This window comes from Herpailurus yagouaroundi, unplaced genomic scaffold, assembly GCF_014898765.1.
Source record: "Herpailurus yagouaroundi ecotype Mexico unplaced genomic scaffold, PumYag 203, whole genome shotgun sequence".
Classification (NCBI taxonomy): domain Eukaryota; kingdom Metazoa; phylum Chordata; class Mammalia; order Carnivora; family Felidae; genus Herpailurus; species Herpailurus yagouaroundi.
In genome coordinates, this window is record NW_024412434.1 from 10068486 (window position 1) to 10086430 (window position 17945).

Sequence of the window (17945 nt, forward strand, 5' to 3'; positions counted from 1 at the left end):
TTCAGTGGTTAAGTGTCTGATTCTTGATTTCAGCTCAGAAGTCATGATCTCATAGTTTGTGAGATCAAGCCTCACGTTGGGCTCTGTGCAGAATTCTCTCTCCCTCTCTCCCTCTGCCCCTCCCCTGCTCACACTCTGTCTCACCCTCAAAATAAATAAAATTAAAAAAAAAGAAAATAATAAGAGAAAATACACTTACAGTGTTATATTGTATTTATTGAAAAAAATCTGCATACAAGTGAACCAGTGCAGCTCAAACCCATGTTGTTCAAGGGTCAACTGTACTTTTAAGCATTTGAATTTGTCCATTCGTAAAAGGAATAGACTATGAGGAATAACAAGAGCCATACCACTTACGCAGTAGACTTTAATGGTTTCTCATTGCTTAGCGAATTAGGTCACTATTTTTTAAATTTTTTAATTCCAGTGTAGTTAACATAGTGTTATATTCATGTCAGGCATACAATATGGTGATTCAACAATTCCATATACTACTCAGTGTTCATCAAGATAAGTGTTACTCTTAATCCATTTCACCTATTTCATCCATGCTCCCACCTACCTGCCTTCTGGCAACCATCAGTTTGTTCTCTATAGTTAAGAGTCTGTTTTTTGGTTGGTCTCTTTTTTTCCTTTGTTTGTTTTGTTTCTTAAATCCCACATATGAATGAAATCATGGTATTTGTCTTTCTCTGACTAGCTTATGTCACTTAGCATTATACTCTAGTTCCATCCATGTTGTTTTGTTGGCAAAATTTCATTCTTTTTTTGGCTGAATAATAGTCCATCACACACACACACACACACACACACCACATCTTCTTTATCCATTCATCTATCAATGGACACTTGGGCTGTTTCCACAGTTTGGCTATTGTAGATAATGCTGCAATAAACATAGGAATGCGTGTATCCCTTTGAATTAGTATTTTTGTTTTCTTTGAGTAAATACCAAGTAGTGTAATTCCTGGATAATATGGTAGTTCTACTTTTAATTTTGGGGGGAACTTCCATATTGTCTTCCACCATGGCTGCACCAATTTGCATTCCCACCAACAGTGCATGAATGTTCCTTTTTCTTCACATCACTGCCAACACTGGATGTTTTAGAATTAAGTCACCATTGATAAACTGTCCCCACCTCTATCTTTGGCCAGCCCCTCTTTTGGTTCACTGGATTCTGTCTTCTCTCATTTATTCAAGGACACCACTTCCACTGGTTCCTCTCTCATTCCCAACATCACTCATTTTTCCCTCTCAGGTATTATAGTACTTGTCTGAAAAGAAACAAACACAACACCCTTTCTTGAGTTCCAATTTCTTTCACCTACTCTTTTATTTCCTCGCTTTATAGCAAGAAAAATCCTCAAAAGAATTATCTCTACTTAATTTCTTTCCATCCTTTAAGAAAACCCATTTCAGTCAGGCTGCCATTTCTTACTCCATGGAAATAGCTCGTTAAGAACATTAATGGCCTTACACTGCTAAATCCAATGGTCAAGTCTAAGTCCTCATTTTACTTAACGTACTGGCAGCATCAACAAACTCCTTCTTAAATATACTTGTTTTAGTGTCCTGTACACTTCTCTTGATTCTCTTCCTTGTCTCACTGGCATCTCCACCTGAGTATCTTTTTCTGGTTCCTCCTCATCTTTCTAACTGTCACGTTTGGGATCTCTGGAGCTTCAATCCTTGTGGTTATTTTCTTCTGTATCTACTCACTTCCTGATTTCAGAGCTTTAAATACCACTTACGCATTGACAACTCTGCTGATCTCCAGACTTAAGCATCCAACTGCTTACTCAACACTTCACTCAGAAGTCTAACAGGCAGACTTAACACATCCCAACCCCTCCTGAATATGCAGCCCCAAACCTGCACCTGTCCCATAATTCTTATCTCAGTAAATGGCGACTCCACTCTCCTGATTGTTTATGTTAAAAAGCTTAGAGAGGGGCGCCTGGGTGACGCAGTCGGTTAAGCGTCCGACTTCAGCCAGGTCACGATCTCGCGGTCCGTGAGTTCGAGCCCCGCGTCAGGCTCTGGGCTGATGGCTCAGAGCCTGGAGCCTGTTTCCGATTCTGTGTCTCCCTCTCTCTCTGCCCCTCCCCCGTTCATGCTCTGTCTCTCTCTGTCCCAAAAATAAATAAACGTTGAAAAAAATTAAAAAAAAAAAAAAGCTTAGAGATCCTTAGCTCTTCTCTTTCTCTCATATCTTTCATGCAATCTACATACAAATTCCATCAGCTTAATGTCAAAGTCCATCTAGGACCAACAATATCCTACCATCATCACCTCTGCCATACTGCATCCCACTATCACTATCTCCTCCCACCCAGGAAGGTTCCCTGCTGCCACCTTTGCTTTCTACATTCTTCTCAACATTGCAGTCAGTAAGATTTACCCTTTGTTTATATTATTTCCTCTTCAGCTGTATGATGAAACTTTATGTTCACAGCTCACCTCAAATGTCACCTCTTAAAACTTCTCAGCATAATTCTATACGTCCTTCAGGACAAATTTTTTAGTTATGGCATTTCAGCCCATCATTTGTATATGAACCCTATTCCCTTAACTAGACTGTAAAGTTCTCTGGGGATTTCTCAACCTATGGAGCTGGAAAAGCTGGATGTCCATATGCAAAAATAAAAAAAAAATCTAGACACTAACCTGGCCCCTTTCACATAAATTAACTCAAAATGGATCACAGACCTAATTGTAAAATCCGAAACTGTAAAACTCCTAGAAGATAACATTGGAGAAAATCTTGATAACCTTGGGTTTGGAAATGAGTTTTTAGATATAACACCAAAAGCACCATCCATGAAAGAAAAAAATCAGTAACTTGGACTTCATTAAAATTAAAAACTTCTGCTCTATGGAAGATACTGTTAAAGAACAAAAAGCAAAGCCACAGACTGGGAGAAAATATTTGCAGATCACCCTGATAGAAAACTTGTATCTAATAATGGGGATAGTTTTACTTCTATTTTCAACTCTTAGATTCCCCAATTTCGATAGCATTTACAAAAATTTACAAATATACACTTATTGGTATGGATGATTTAGTTAATATTTGAATCCATTATTACTCTGTAAACTCCAAGATGCATGAGGCTGTGTGTCCTTGGTTCCCCCTTGTACCTTAGGAACAAGCAGATTATTTAAAACATAGTAGGTCCTCAATAAATGTTAGTTGAATGAATGAGTCAATATATATCCTGTACAATTTCTGGCACAGAATTTCCACTTAGTTGGTCTCCATATTTGCTGAATTCAACAGGTATCACCTTATTTATTCCCCTATTTCCAAAGAGACTCATACTATTTTTGAGAAAACAGAGAAAGAAATCCAATTATCCATTTAATTGCAGAGCCCTGAGTTTTTCATCTGTTTTTATGGGCTGATTTGGTAGCTAAAGACTGTTCCTAGAGAATTACAAGAAACAGATGGTGAAGAATATGGGGATCAATATTTGGCTGGCTGCTACACTCGCTCTTCCACTCCTGTAAATTCATCCTCTGATGCTTTTGGTATTAGTGTCCAAAAACTGAGAAAAGATATTATTGTAATGACTGAAAACCTCAGATGGCTCCCCATTTTCTACAACATGACTTAAAAACTCCTTGGCATGGAATTCACAGCCCTTCACAGCCTTGTCTCAAAGAGCCTTTCCAGCAGCATCAACTATCATCTCTGTACAGAACATTCCCCAATATGCCAAGTATTTCGAGATTCTGTGTTTTGCTCATTCTTTCTCTGCCTGGAATTATTTTCCTTCCATGTCTGGCAAAGTTCTACTTTATCATACAAAGTCAGGCTCAAATAACATCCTCTCTGTGAAGCTTTTGCAGGACTTTGCAGAGAGAGTGCACTACTAGCAGAGAAGCTTTCATATTTAAGTAGGAATGTTCATCATTCCTAGTGGACTAGGAGAAACTTGTGGGCAGAAACCAAGCATTACTCATCTTTCTATGCCTGGCATCAAGGATACAGATGCATGAAATATGTTGGCAGCTTGAATCACCATACTGAGCCCCACCCAACTAGCCAGTATGCCAAGAATATTATCTCTTCGCGTGACCAACCCTATGTCCTTCTATTTTAGTTCATATCCCATAATTTCTGGCAAACCTTTTAATTAAGCCAGCGGGCCCCAAAACCTACCTGACATACCATCTTTCTGACCTCTTACCGTAATACGCTTGTAATATCCACAGAATTCAATTCTGTGATTCACAGTTTTAACGGGAAATATGAAATTTCGCTTTTTTTATATATATATGCACCCAAGTGTGCAGAGGCTGTCAGGCCGATACCTGTTGGGGAAAAGGGGAATAACATGCACGGGGGCCTGGAGGCAGGAGGGCATACGCTGTGTTCCTTGGACTTAGCGAAGGGCCCTGCGGCTGAAATGGTGACAGGGACAGTGGTGCGTGGTGAGGCTGGACTCCAGGCATAATGGGGAGCCACTGAAGTATTTCAATGAAGAGAAGACTGGAAATGATGGAGTAGAATAGCCTATTGTAGTAAAGAAAAAAAAATCACTGTACTCTAAAAATAAACATCATCACTAATGTATCACTAAGGACAGCCAAGAAAAGTTAAAATTCTAGTAGTGAATATTTTATAATTTAGGGTCATATTCTAAGAACATATAATACATGTGGCATTTCAAACTAGTAGAGAAAGAAAAAATTCAAGAAATTGGGCCAGAACAGCTAATTAAACATTTGGGAATCATGTACCTTATGTAAAAATATATTCCAGGTGGATTAATAAACTTAACAGATTTAAAAATACAATCATAAAGTTCTAGGAGAAGATACAGAAGAATAGTTGTGTAATAATAATGGGGTAGGGATGGAATTTGTAAGTATGATAAGATAGAAAAGAGAATAAAAAATATGGGGTAGATGGGACAGGGTAACAATTTTCGTAGTATAATAAAAACACAAGCTATAAGGAAAATAAAAAAATATTTGCAGTGTACATATATGATGGGAAAAAACCCAATGTTTAATATATCAAGAACTTTTGAAATTCACTAAAAAGAACACTGAAAATGAGATACCATGAGAAAGTAGGATTTTAGGCTTTTCTATTTAGATTTGAGAAGATAAATCTATCCCTCTCATTTCCTAAAAAGACACGTTATCACCAGAAAATACTGAAAGCTAATAATCTTCCCTAGATTGATGGCATTAAAACAGCTGAATCATATCATCTCTGCTGCCTCTTCCAGTCCTGGAATTCTATAATTTGTCAACTTAATGGGCTTGATAATTTTGTGTATTGATTAGGTATATTACCTAGGAGACGGATGATTGCTTCATCATGAAGAGAAAAATGTAGAGTCATTTTCTGTGACTCTAAAAAACTTTTTTAAAAAATCACTTATAAAGACTTTATCAGGGTGATTGTGAAGATGGGTTGGTCCTACTCTAGAACATGACTCCTCTATTTTCTTTTCAGTTCAACTCAAGGGTAGAGGGGCTGAGGGATGCAGAGCCTGGTTGAACAGGTGACAACAATGTGTAAAAAGTCAGGGTGGATTATGGATTGACTGAAAAAGTATTAGACACTGAACTAAATTCTGAGATGCTTATATAGAGAATCAAAAATTATTTCTGGCTCAGTTGGTTAAGTGTCTGACTCTGGATTTTGGCTCAGGTCATGATCTCACGATTCATGAGATCAAGCCCCAGGATGGGCTCTAACAGTGTAGAGCCTGCTTGGGATTTGCTGTCTCCCTCTCTCTCTGCCCCTCTCCCAGATCACACCCTCTCCCTCAAAATAAATAAATAAACTTTAAAAAGTTATTTCTGAAGCTATATGAACCCTTTCCTTTGTTTAGATCATAGTATTAATGACACCCAAGTAGTATTAAAAGCATGGGCTCTAGAATCAGAATGCTCAGAGAAAACAACAAAAGAGTTTGTGAGGATAAATAAAAATAGATTTCATGTAAGATGTTTATTTAGAATGGGCACTTGAAAATGCCTAATATTTAATAGCTATTATTACTCAAACTGTGGCTCGACCACTTACTAGCCATGTAGCCTTGGACAAGTAACTTACTCTGCTTTCTCAGATATAAAATGGGAATAATAATAGTCTGTTTCATAAGGTTGTTATGAGGTTAAATTAAATAATACATGTGAAGTGATTCATTCAGTACCTGCAATGCTTAATAAATTTTAGCTATTATTGTTGCTTTTATGGTCATGGGTTCGATCTTCATATACTTTATATTTAATATTTTATTTTAATTTATATTTAATTATATTATAAATTTTTATTTCTATTAATTTTATATTTAGTGGTCTCCATCTCTTTCCACTCCAGATACCCTTCTACCTTCAACAAACGTAACTTGTAAATACATGACACTGGACTCAGCATAAACCAAGCAAGAAATGAGAAGAATTTGGGCCCAGGTCTTGCTGATGGAGGATTCATGAATATTCTTGTTTTCTAAGAATTTCATTGTGTTTATTGTTAAGTCCTATGTATATCCTGATGGTAGCACCTCAGCAGGAATTATGCATTCTATCAGATGACAGGGAAACAAGCAAACTCTTTCTTTCTTCTCCTCTCTATTCTCACTGCAGTGTTCAAGGCTGACTTTAGAGAACAGGGCTGAAGCTTAGACGGTGCACTGTGAAAAGACACACAGCTGCCAAGCACATCTTGGCTCCAGCACACCCATCTTCCTGACCATTTCTTGCTGGTCAGGGCAGAGTGGTGCTCTCTGCCAGGCCAGCTTAACTGGAGAAGGCCCATGGTCGCTGGAATTGCCTATCTGTGTTTCTCCCATATCTGTATTTCTGCACCATCAGTTACTGTTAGACAGGGTCATTGGAATGGGCTGCTCTGGAAAGCATGGTCAACACTGCTGTCACTTGGTTGGGTCTTAACGTTTATGGAGACAAAGCGAAAAAAACCCCAACAGTTTCAGCTGTCATAACAAAGCACTAGTGAGTGGCTCACATTTATTATATTCTTTCATGTGGCACTGAGGCATGATTAGTTGCATCAGTGATATCATTGTTCAGCTTTAAAATTAGCTTAACATTTAAAAAGCTACCCAATTAACAATGCACAAGATCACAGGGTGTAAGAGTGAGAAGAACAGGTAAATATATTACAGTCCAATTTCCTTCCATTTTATGAATTGTCAGCAAGCCTGTGATATGTCCAACCTTTTGGCAAAACTCAAATGAAGCAGATGATTGATATGACATCTCCATCCTGTTTGGGTTTGTTAGGCTTTCCCCCTCCAAACACAAACACACACACACACACACACACACACACACACACACACACACACACACCAGGTACAGCTTTAAATTATACATGTTTCAACATCTATTACTGCATTCACTCATTCAATAAATATTTAAATTTCTACAGCATCCAATATATTTCAGGCAATTCAGAGCTGGGCTAAAGCTATGAGGAAAACAGAAGATAGGGTCACCTGCTCAACAGAGCACACACTCTGATGAAACAGTTAACAATGCACATATAAACAAAAAAGTTAAGATAATTTGGGCTAGGGCTGATATGTTTGGATAGATTCATTTTCAAAGAAGATGTTAAAATCAAGGATGTAGCTGTGGCTATTGCTACAAATACTACTCAATTAATTGATAAAGCTGCATTTGCTCACGTGGGTTTTGAAAATACATAATCATTCACAGTTAATTAAGGTATATACAACAGGTGTATAAAAGCTTTCTCCATAAGTTAAACATCTTAAAAGCTATTGAAGTTTCAATGAATAAGAAAAAAAATATTCTATGAATGAAAATTTTAAAAAGATTGGCAACTGAGAAAATCTTTTACATCTTACATGTCTCTTTTGGTCACTAATGTATCCTAGGGACCTAAACAGTAGCTGGGAGATAGCAGGTAGTCAATAAATAAATGTAGATTGAGTAAATGAAAAAGCAAATGATTATCTGTCAAAGTAAGATATTTAGTCCAATCTTCATCACTACCTTAATATGATATCCATGCTTGTTTGAAACAAACTTAATTCTTTGGAGACTGTATAGATAAAAACTTTGAATTTTTCCCAGTATAATATTAGGTATTTTTTAAAATGAGTAAGTACACCTAGATTTCCAAAAGAATATGTAAATGTTTCTATAATTTCATACATTAGTGAATATCTAATCAATCACGATTGCTACTATTTTTGTGAACCTTCATTTTTCTGGTGTCTAATTTTTTAAACAATGCATACAACAATTTGTTAGATTTAACCACATACCAAGTATCAGACAGATTGTAAGGCAAAATTTTTTAATAATTAAAAAAAATACATGTTTATAGAAAGTGAAAGCTATAGATTTCAGAAGTGCATTTTCTTTAGAATCCTCTCATCTATGTCATTTTTCAATCCAACTCATATTTACTGAGACCCTGCTCTGTGCAAGGCACTGTCCTAAGTGTTAAGGGATTACTGTAGGTGAAAAGAGATCCAAACCATATGTTCAATGAGTCTCAATCAAGTGGGAGCTATAAATACATTTAAAACAACACAAGACATATGGCAAGTGCCAAAATGAAGTTAAATTAAATAGCAAGGAAGCAATAATCCCCTTCTGGTGAACAGGGAATGGTGCTCAGCAGATTTAGCATTCGATCTTGGCATTTGAGTACGGACAGGGTTCCACAACCTGAGGAAGAGTATTTGTATGTGGGTGGTGACTGGCAGGTGGTCAAATCTGAGAGAGAGTTGCTTATGTGCATTGACCAGAGAGGGCATGTGCCCCAGGACAGTGACAATCTACTGCAGCCAGAAGGCAGAGTGCTAGTGTGGGAGAGGCTAGAGGTTGAGGAAACTGGGATGGCAGAGGGCATGACTGCTGAGAAACACAGAGGTCTTCAATGCATTCGAATTCCAAATATCCAAAGAGCAAAGCACACTCTTCTGCAACAAAGCCTAGAACTCCTCCAGCACTTGTCTCACTGGCTGACCCATCATCTAATTAACTGCACACACCAGAAATCTCCATCTCTCTAACCTCCTATATCTACTCCATCACCAGATTATGTCGTTTTCATCTCCTTAAAATATCTGAAGTCTTCATTTCTCTCCATCTCCACTGAGGAGATGAGAGCCCATTAACCAAGGTTGGAAACAGTGAGAAAGACAGGGAAAAAAATTGATGTCATGAAAGCTCCAGAACACATGTAGGAACAGCTCAGAAAGGTTGCCTGGAGCTGCTGACTTGACACATGGGTAAAAAGGGGCATTTCTTACAAATGAACAATATTCTGCTCTCCTTCTAACTCTTAAACCAAGAGGGTATTTAATAAGACCTCAATGTCTATTTCTGAGTAAAACCTCCACTGCTACTCCCTTGATCTTTAAGTTCCCATTATTCTTATTGGATTATGACAAATAGTGAGAATGACCATATATATATAAATTTAGTTTTATTTATTTTGAGAGAGAGAGAGAGAGAGAGAGAGAGAGAGAGAATGTGAACAGGGGAGAGACAGATAGAGAGGGAGACAGAGAGAGAGAGAATCCCAAGCAGGCTCTACATTGTCAGTGCAGAGCCCAATGCAGGGCTCCATCTCATGAACGGTGAGATTATGACCTGAGCCAAAATCCAGAGTTGGATGCTTAACTGACTGAGCCACCCAGGTGCCATGAGAATGACCTTTTTAAATAAGTTAGATGTCAGTCTCCAATCAGTACCCTCCAATGGCCTGCTGTTACTAAGAGAAAGGCCCCATGTAAACTGACCCCCCCCCCCCCACCTACTGCATCAGATCTTGTCACCCCCTGCTCCCTCCTGGCAGGGTTTCCAATACTTGGCGCGGTCTTGCCTGAGGGGTCTCCCGACCCTTCCTCCACCTGCAGAGCCACAGGCTGATGCACCTCCTCCATTGGGAGGTCCCGGCTGATGCCCCTCTTTAACACGGCAGTTCTACCCTCCCCCATCCCTCCAGGAAGTTCAGTCCTCCTTACCTTTCTCTGTATTTCCTTTAGTGTATATCACCATCTAACATATTACATAGTTTACTTATTCTATTTTGCTTTGTTTGTTTTTTCATCTGTTGACTGACTTACCCCTTACTCCTAGACCAGATTCCTGCAAATGGTAGGTTCTCAAAATACATTTCTCAAACAAAAGGAGTGATAGGTTGCTTTATAAAATGTTCATCTGTGGAGCCAAAGAAATTTTATTATTTTTTTCTCTGATTATAAACAATTGGAATGCTCAAAGAAAAAGTATATATGTACACATATGTTTATACTTCAAGATAATTTTACACTTCTAACATTTTCCTTTTGCCTTCATTTTATAGAATTGGTTTCCATTCTTGTTACTTTATTATTTTATTTCTGAGAGACTTGGAAAAAGCAAAGTCAGAATCCTTCTATAAGATTTTTGTCCTCTTGTGTAAAGTACAGCTTGTTAAACAGATTATCTTTTTCGTTTACTCTGTCATACTGAAGAGACATAGTTTCAGACTATAAATATTTTCTTCCTGTGTTGTCAAAGGTCACAGATACCCTTAGGGTGGATATTACAGCTCCACTTGTAACTCAGTTCTACACACTGAAAAAAGAAACAACTATTGCTGCCTGATGTTAAATTTTTATCCTTACTATTCAGTTGTACTGTTATAATGCAACAGCTTTATTTGCTTTTAATTTGGTAAAATGCACTCTTGTAAATACCAAGCTCTATGCTGTAAGGTGATTCAGGAGTCACTGGGGGTTGTACAGAAATCCTTTGTCAAACATAAATCTAATCAATGGTTTTGTTTTAGTTTCCTTATCCATCTTTAAATTCCAGTAACTAAGTCACAACTGGTGGTACCAATGGGGGTACAGGCTCTCACTGGTACGCTCGGGAAGACCAGTTTTTATTTACCTGCACTTGGACCCCTTTGGCCAAGTACGTACTTCTGACATGGTGGGGAGGAGAGCACACACCAGCCTGGCCAGCCAGATCAGCAGGTCAACTCTGGCAATGACAGCAGTGATGGATGTTCACAGTTACCCAGCAAGCCCCCACCACATTTTTAATTGCGTTTTTCATTCACAGAGCTCTTCCTCTCTCACATATAATTTTGTAAAGATGTGCTTTCATCTGGACTATACAGATAAACACTCATTCATAAAACTTGTAGCACTGTTGGAAGGAAGGATGAAGTGGGAAAAGTGATACATGAAAGCAGAGGAAAATCCATATCTATGTTAGCATCTTCCTTAATTTATTCTAAATCGTTGCACTAAAGCCCCCTATGATGTTGTCCCTACTATTCTAAACCTCTTTCTACTTTCTCTGTGTGGGTACTAACGTATATGAAATAAATGAACACCAATATAATATGCATGTTGCTATATGATACTCTGTACCATCATAATTTCATTATTGACACCCTTAAAAATCACTTCTTGATTTTTCTTTTCTCTAATGCCTTTTGCCCATCCATTACCATGACCAAGATTCCATACTCTAGAACAGGGATTGGCAAATTTTCTTTGTAAAAAAAAAAAGTAGATGAATATTTTCAGCTTTGAAGGCCACAAGACCTGGGTCACAACTACTCAATCTTGTCATTACAGTATGAAAGCGGCCATAGATAATATATGAACAAATGACTGTGTTCTAATAAAATTTCATTTACAAAACTAGGAGGCAGGCCAGATTTGACCTGGAAGCCATAGTTTGCTGACTCTGTTAGGCAAGAGACCCGGGGAAAAGAGAAGGGTCTAGAAAAGAGGGACAGCAGAGGCACCTGGGTGGCTCAGTTGGTTAAGTGTCCAACTCCTCATCTCGGCTCGGGTCATAATGTCACATTTCATGAGTTCTATCTCTCCTTCTCTTTGCCCCTTCCCTGATTGTGCATGTGCTCTCTCTTTCTCAAAATAAATAAATAAACCTAAGCAAAGGGGGGGACAGCAGACACTACCAATGATCGGTGGGTCAAAAGGTAGACAGTCTTTTTAAAAAAATAAATGTATTAAAGATTAATGTATGCATGGTGACTAAGAGTGTGAAACTACTTTAAAAAATTAAACCATGAAATGCTTAGTATTACATTAAAGTCCACAAGCTAGTTGCAGAACAGATATCTCATTTAAATAATGTGTCCATGAAAGAGGTCTGGGGATCAAGGTGTGAGAAAGTGCCTCTTCTCCAATCACATTGTTTTCTATTAATGCTATAGTTACAGGCTTCCACATAAATAGAAGCTCTCTAGAAATACACACAAAACACTGGACACATTGGTTCCCTTTGGGAAGGGACATAAGTGAGACTATTTTTCACTCACTACTCTTATGCACTATTTCAATATGTATGCATCACCTATTTAAAAAGCAGAATAAAAGAAAATGTAGGTTATGTTCTAGCATAGATTTTGATTTATAACTACAAAGCAACTGCATCAAGAAAAAGTATATGATCCTTTACGAGTTGGACAACAGGCACAATCTTACCTATCAAAAGGACTAATTTCATTAAGGCAGTTAGCAAATTTTAAGTAACATAAATCATCTGGTAATCTCTTGGTTCTGGGCAGGGTTAAAGTGTACCTGTCCACTTTTAAAAAGGAGTCACATATCTGGAGGCTGATGAAAAATCTTCTTGGTGGGAAATCGTGTCTATTTCTGCTGTGAATGTGAGTTCTTTGTGCTGTTAGTTTAGATAGAGTGACCTGTTTTGAGATGTTGAAATAAAACTTACATCTGAGTTTGTAAGAATATTTGATGGCTATTATACATCTGCCCAGGTCTCCTAACATCTTTCTTCTCCTCACTCTTAGCTTAGAGGAAAGACAGTAGTGAAGAGCCAGTTTCTGTGAGTAGAATTTTGTGGCAGAGACGGAGGGGCACGGGTCCTTCAATATGAAGAGTTACCAGTATCACAATGAGTATCCATAGGGCACACACCATTAGAGAAAATTAATCTGGTTAAGAACAAACATGGCCCCGGAGTTTTGTCTTTACCACATTCATTTTTTTTCTAAGTATAAAAATAAACTACATTTTTTGTTAAAAAAGTTGAAAAATGTCAAAAGTGTAAGACAAAAGTCACCTATAGCCCCATCACCGAGAGATAACCATTGTTAATATTTTAGTGTTTCCTTTTAGTCTCTTTGCTATATTTTAAACAAGTAAACTTTTTCTCAGCCTTCTCTCTGGTTAGGATGGATAAACTGTCCCCACTCTGAGCAAAGGCCAGCTCACCTACTTGTTCATGTACTTTCTCCAGGAGTCACTGCTCTATCTCTCCCCTCTCATCTGCATTGTCAACCTCTCCCTGTCAGCCTACAATCTCCCAGCTTTAAAAATCTCTCCTTTGATGCTCTATGCCTTCCAGTGACTGCACCATATCTCATTTCACAGCTGAGCTTCCTGAAAGAATAGTCCATATTCCCTAGCTTTCTTCTTCATATCACCTCTATCCTTTAACTCTCCCAGCTGAGGCTTCCCTCCAGCCATTCTACTGAGATGGCCCTCATCAGGGTCACTGAAGAACTTGCTGGGTCCAAACTCAAGTGTTATTCTATTTTTCTTGAATTTTCAACACTACTTGCCAGAGTGGACCATTCTCTCCTTCTTGAAACACTTGGTTCATATGGCTTGCAACAGACCCCACTCCCTCAATCTCCTCTCTCTCTGCCAGGTTCTGAAATGTTAGTGTCTCCCAGAGCTCTGGTCCCCTTCACTTCTCTTTCTAAGCACTCACATGCAGTAACCTCATGCAGTACCATAGCATTTGCTCTATAAGCAAATGACATAAAAACCATTTCTAACACGGACTTCCTCCTTGAAGTCCAGACTCCTATATCCAGCTAACCTACTTAGTAACTCTAGTTTTTTATTTGATTGGCATAACAAATTTAACATCCTCCAAACAGAATTCATGCCCACCCTCCACCCTATTTCAGTAAATATAGAGGAATTATACTATCATCCACAGACCATGAACAACACCCAAATTTTAGGCCGGGCTGCCCAGGTAATGTCTAGATAGATAGATATGTAGGTAGGTACGTAGGTAGATAGGAAGAAAGATACAAGTTTTTTGAGAGGAACTTGTGGTACAGTAATATCCATATAAGAATCAACCATGACATAACAGTATTCCATTTCAATTTCTATTCCCAAGACTGAAATTGCCATGGTTAAGTATTTATTTATTTCCCGTTCTTTCCTTCTTTTTGAAAAAAATCCTAAGCATTTTAACTTCAGATTTTTCCCTTAAAAAAAAAGCCCAAAAAACAAAAAAGCAGCTGTATTTACATAAGTGTATAAAAATCTAACTTCAAAGTGAATCATAATCTTCCAAAACTAAAAATTCTATAAATACAGCTTTTTTTTCTCCCCAGAGATTACAAAACTAAATGGGGAAGCAAACAAGATTAGGGCAGCTGAACAGCCAGAGATAAAGCTTTACGTGCTTGGCAGTAAGGAATGAGGGGCATGTCATTTTGAATTCTACTCAAAGACTGAAATATTGTGCTGTAAACCTTGACTACTATCCTTAAAAAACACTTCTCTCCTCTTCCCCAGCAAAAAGATGGTTAAAAAGTTTCAGCTCATTTAAAGCTAGGTTATGCCAGTAAGTTATGCTCAATTGCCTTATTACTAAGGTCTTTGACATGATGGCAAAAATATATTTAGAGGATTAAAAATGTGAAGACACTCAGGGAAAATAGTATGTCTGCCCTCCACTCACCCTGTACATCTCGCTCTGCTGCAAAAAAATTAGTATCCACAGTGGGTGTCCTGCCTCCTATGAGGTACTGCAGAATACAAGTCAATGTAATTCTATGCAAATGTGACTTTTCTTAGGGCAACAATACCAAAAATGGATGCATTCAAATCCTAGGCCATTGCTAATTTGAAAAAGAAAGAAATAGGTAATATTACAGTATTTCTTGCAATCTTTATAATGTAGGTCAAGGCTTTTGGCAATCCATTAGGTTATTTTTTCCTCTCTAGAATAAAAAATTTTTAAAGGCTTTTAAGAGAAAGACCAAAAGATGTACATGAAGAATCTTTCTGGAAATTTTGTTCTTTTTAGAAAAATGTGTTATATTTTGCCCTCTTTAATTAAGTACACGTACTTGTTGGATTCACGGCATTTTACCCCATGAACTCAAATGTGATCGTTTTCAGGAAACTCTTAAAATAATCATAAAATTATAAGAAAAAGTATAAATATTTTTAAAACAACTATGTGTTTGAATGAATTTAAGATGTCTAAAAATGGGTGATGCTATCATTAAAATAATCATTTCCTAGAATCACTGCAAAATTAACATTACAGGAATTTGGGAATCTGATGAAAGCTTTTAGAATTTGTAAAGTGGTCCTAATATCTGATAAAATTTAAATTTCCCTATAAGTAATTAGCATATTTTAATACTAAATGGTAATGAAAAAACATCTTTCATTAACTGATGATGAAGATATCAAGAAAATGACATAAATTAGTCCACAGGAACTTATAGGAAACATGATAGGATTTCATCCTTGTATGTGTTTCCTGAAAGCATTTTTATGTGAAAGGAACTTTATGTGAAAGTACTTAGGGGGACAAAATTTTCCAGGCTGAACCAGGACCCTGATAATAAAGAATGAATCAGGAAGTACTTTTTACTCTATCCAGTTTTCTGTTTGTGCTAAAATCATATGAGCACAGCTAATCTGGGGGCTGTCTTCTATTAACTGAGGAAGTCACAGAAAATGCTGGGGCTCAAGGCGGGGGGCAACATAGACTCCCACTCTTGATGTAAGAAGAATCCCAAAATTGTGATAACCTGTAATCCACCACACCCTGTCCCATTTTATCAAGAAGCAGGGCAAGAGTTACTTCAAGTTAAAGATCACAGAGTAACATCATTGTTCCCTACCCTGACCACTCAATAAACAAAAAGGATGAATAGTTGAGAAGTCTCTTTGTTTAATGAAAAACAGAAATGGCCATAGCCCCAAACTATAGTCATAATTGCCAAACACTGTGAAATCTGTGTTAAAATGAGAGAGGAAGCTGAGAACCAACATATAACTCCTTAGACTTCCCATTTTCTGAGTTCTTTATTTTCATTATTCCCTTGGGTAGCTAAATTATGTCATCGCATGGTTATTTGCAGAAAAGAGATTTTTCTAAAAGAAAGTGCACAGCCCTGAAAGGTGGATTCAATGAGCCTTTGCTCAGAGCTATCAGTTCTAGGGGCATGAGTAGTTCATAGTGGGGAAAAAGTTCTCATGAGACCCAGTTCACACGCAGGAAAGCAAGGCATGGGAGCTGGAGAAGACCATGGGATTGACCTATCATCTTCTAGTCCAGCAGAGGGTGGCCAATGGCCAGGGGAAGGCCGGACAAAGGGAAAGAAGCAGCAGCAGTTCATATACTAGATAAGGTCATGACACAAAAAGACTGTCATTATGGATTTTTGCTGTGAGCCACAGAGAGCGTAGTATGAATGGTGCTACCTGGGTTTGTACCGCCCAGTGGCTTTGTGCACTGACTTCTTAAATGTTCAAAACTGAGAGAAGGCAAAGAAAATACAGATTTGGTGAGAGGATGTTCAAGAGAATACAAACTGAAAACTTCTCAAATCATCCTTCCTCCATTCCCACTTTTTTATTTTTGGCTAGAACGCAACTATTTCCAATCCCACTTGAGAAGACATTCACCACCATCCATACATTAAACAAATATTTTAATGTTTATTTGTTTTTGAGAGACAAAGAGAGACAGAGCATGAGTGGAGGAGGGGCAGAGAGAGAGAGAGAGGGAGACACAGAATCCAAGGCAGGTTCCACGCTCTGAGGTGTCAGCACAGAGCTCGGTGTGGGACTTGAACCCATGAACCGTGAGATCATGACCTGAGCTGAAGTTGGATGCTTAATCGACTGGGCCACCTAGGTACCCCTCACCATCCATACTTTTAACCAAAAAAAAAAAAGAAAAAAAAAAAAAGAAGAGGAGTAGTAGTTAAGAATTATAAGCTAAAGGCAAATGAAGAACACATACCACAGAAAAGAATCGCAGAAAAAGTGCAGCCAAAAAGTTCTCTATCCTTCAGAGATGTTTCTTATATGATCTTCTCATTTAAAAGGAACAATCCAAAGATTTTTTTTCTCTTGGAAGAGATGGTACAAAGCTTTAATAAAGAGATTCTAAGACAACAGAAAGAGACAAAAACTGAGTTGGTTGTGATCAGAAAAGGACTGGAGGAAAAATGATGACAGAAAAAAAGAGGCAGAATAAACGTGACTGAATTCACAGACAGGGTCAGGTACCTGGGTCAAGTACACAAAATGAAAGAGAAAAGAACACAGGTTCAACTGGTTCTCATGAGGCAGCGTGAACTGGCTCCCGCACGTCACAGGGTGTAAGTGAAACTGACACAGAAGGACGGTCACTAAGACACAGCTTGGCGAAGTTGCAAAACACCTATGGACATCCTGCAGAAGAACTGGCTGTGGACAAAGGGAGGAGTCTCCTTGCCTTGGTTCCCTCAACAGCAACGCGCACTGCCAAAGACAGAGTGGAACAGTGCCTGCAATGTCTGGAGGAACAGAAAATGCACACCCAAGCATATTTCACCCAACTAAACTGAGTTTCGAGCTCAAGCAGGCAAGAATTTAGGGTTTGAGGCTTTCTGGAAATAACTATGAGACGGCACAATCTTAGCTCCCCAAGAGAATAATTAAAATAAGGCACTCAGAAAAGGGAGGGTATAATTGAAAAGACTTGAGGTGAGCACTGAATCAACGTAAATACAGAAAAAAGATTAGACATCCCTAGAAAGCATGCTTATAGACAGACCACGAACATGAAGCATTGACTACATAAAACAATTGTGTAACAGTCCCAGGATGCAGAAATCAAGGAGGTGGGAAGAAGTGTAACTGTGCTAATCCATTCTTCAGAGCAAG

General features: G+C 38.1%; 1 protein-coding gene across 7 annotated transcripts in view; it reads right to left on the reverse strand.

The window, feature by feature from the left end:
- MYO3A (myosin IIIA) overlaps positions 1–17945 on the reverse strand; it is a 243192-nt gene that overhangs the window by 139484 nt on the left and 85763 nt on the right. The window lies entirely within an intron of this gene.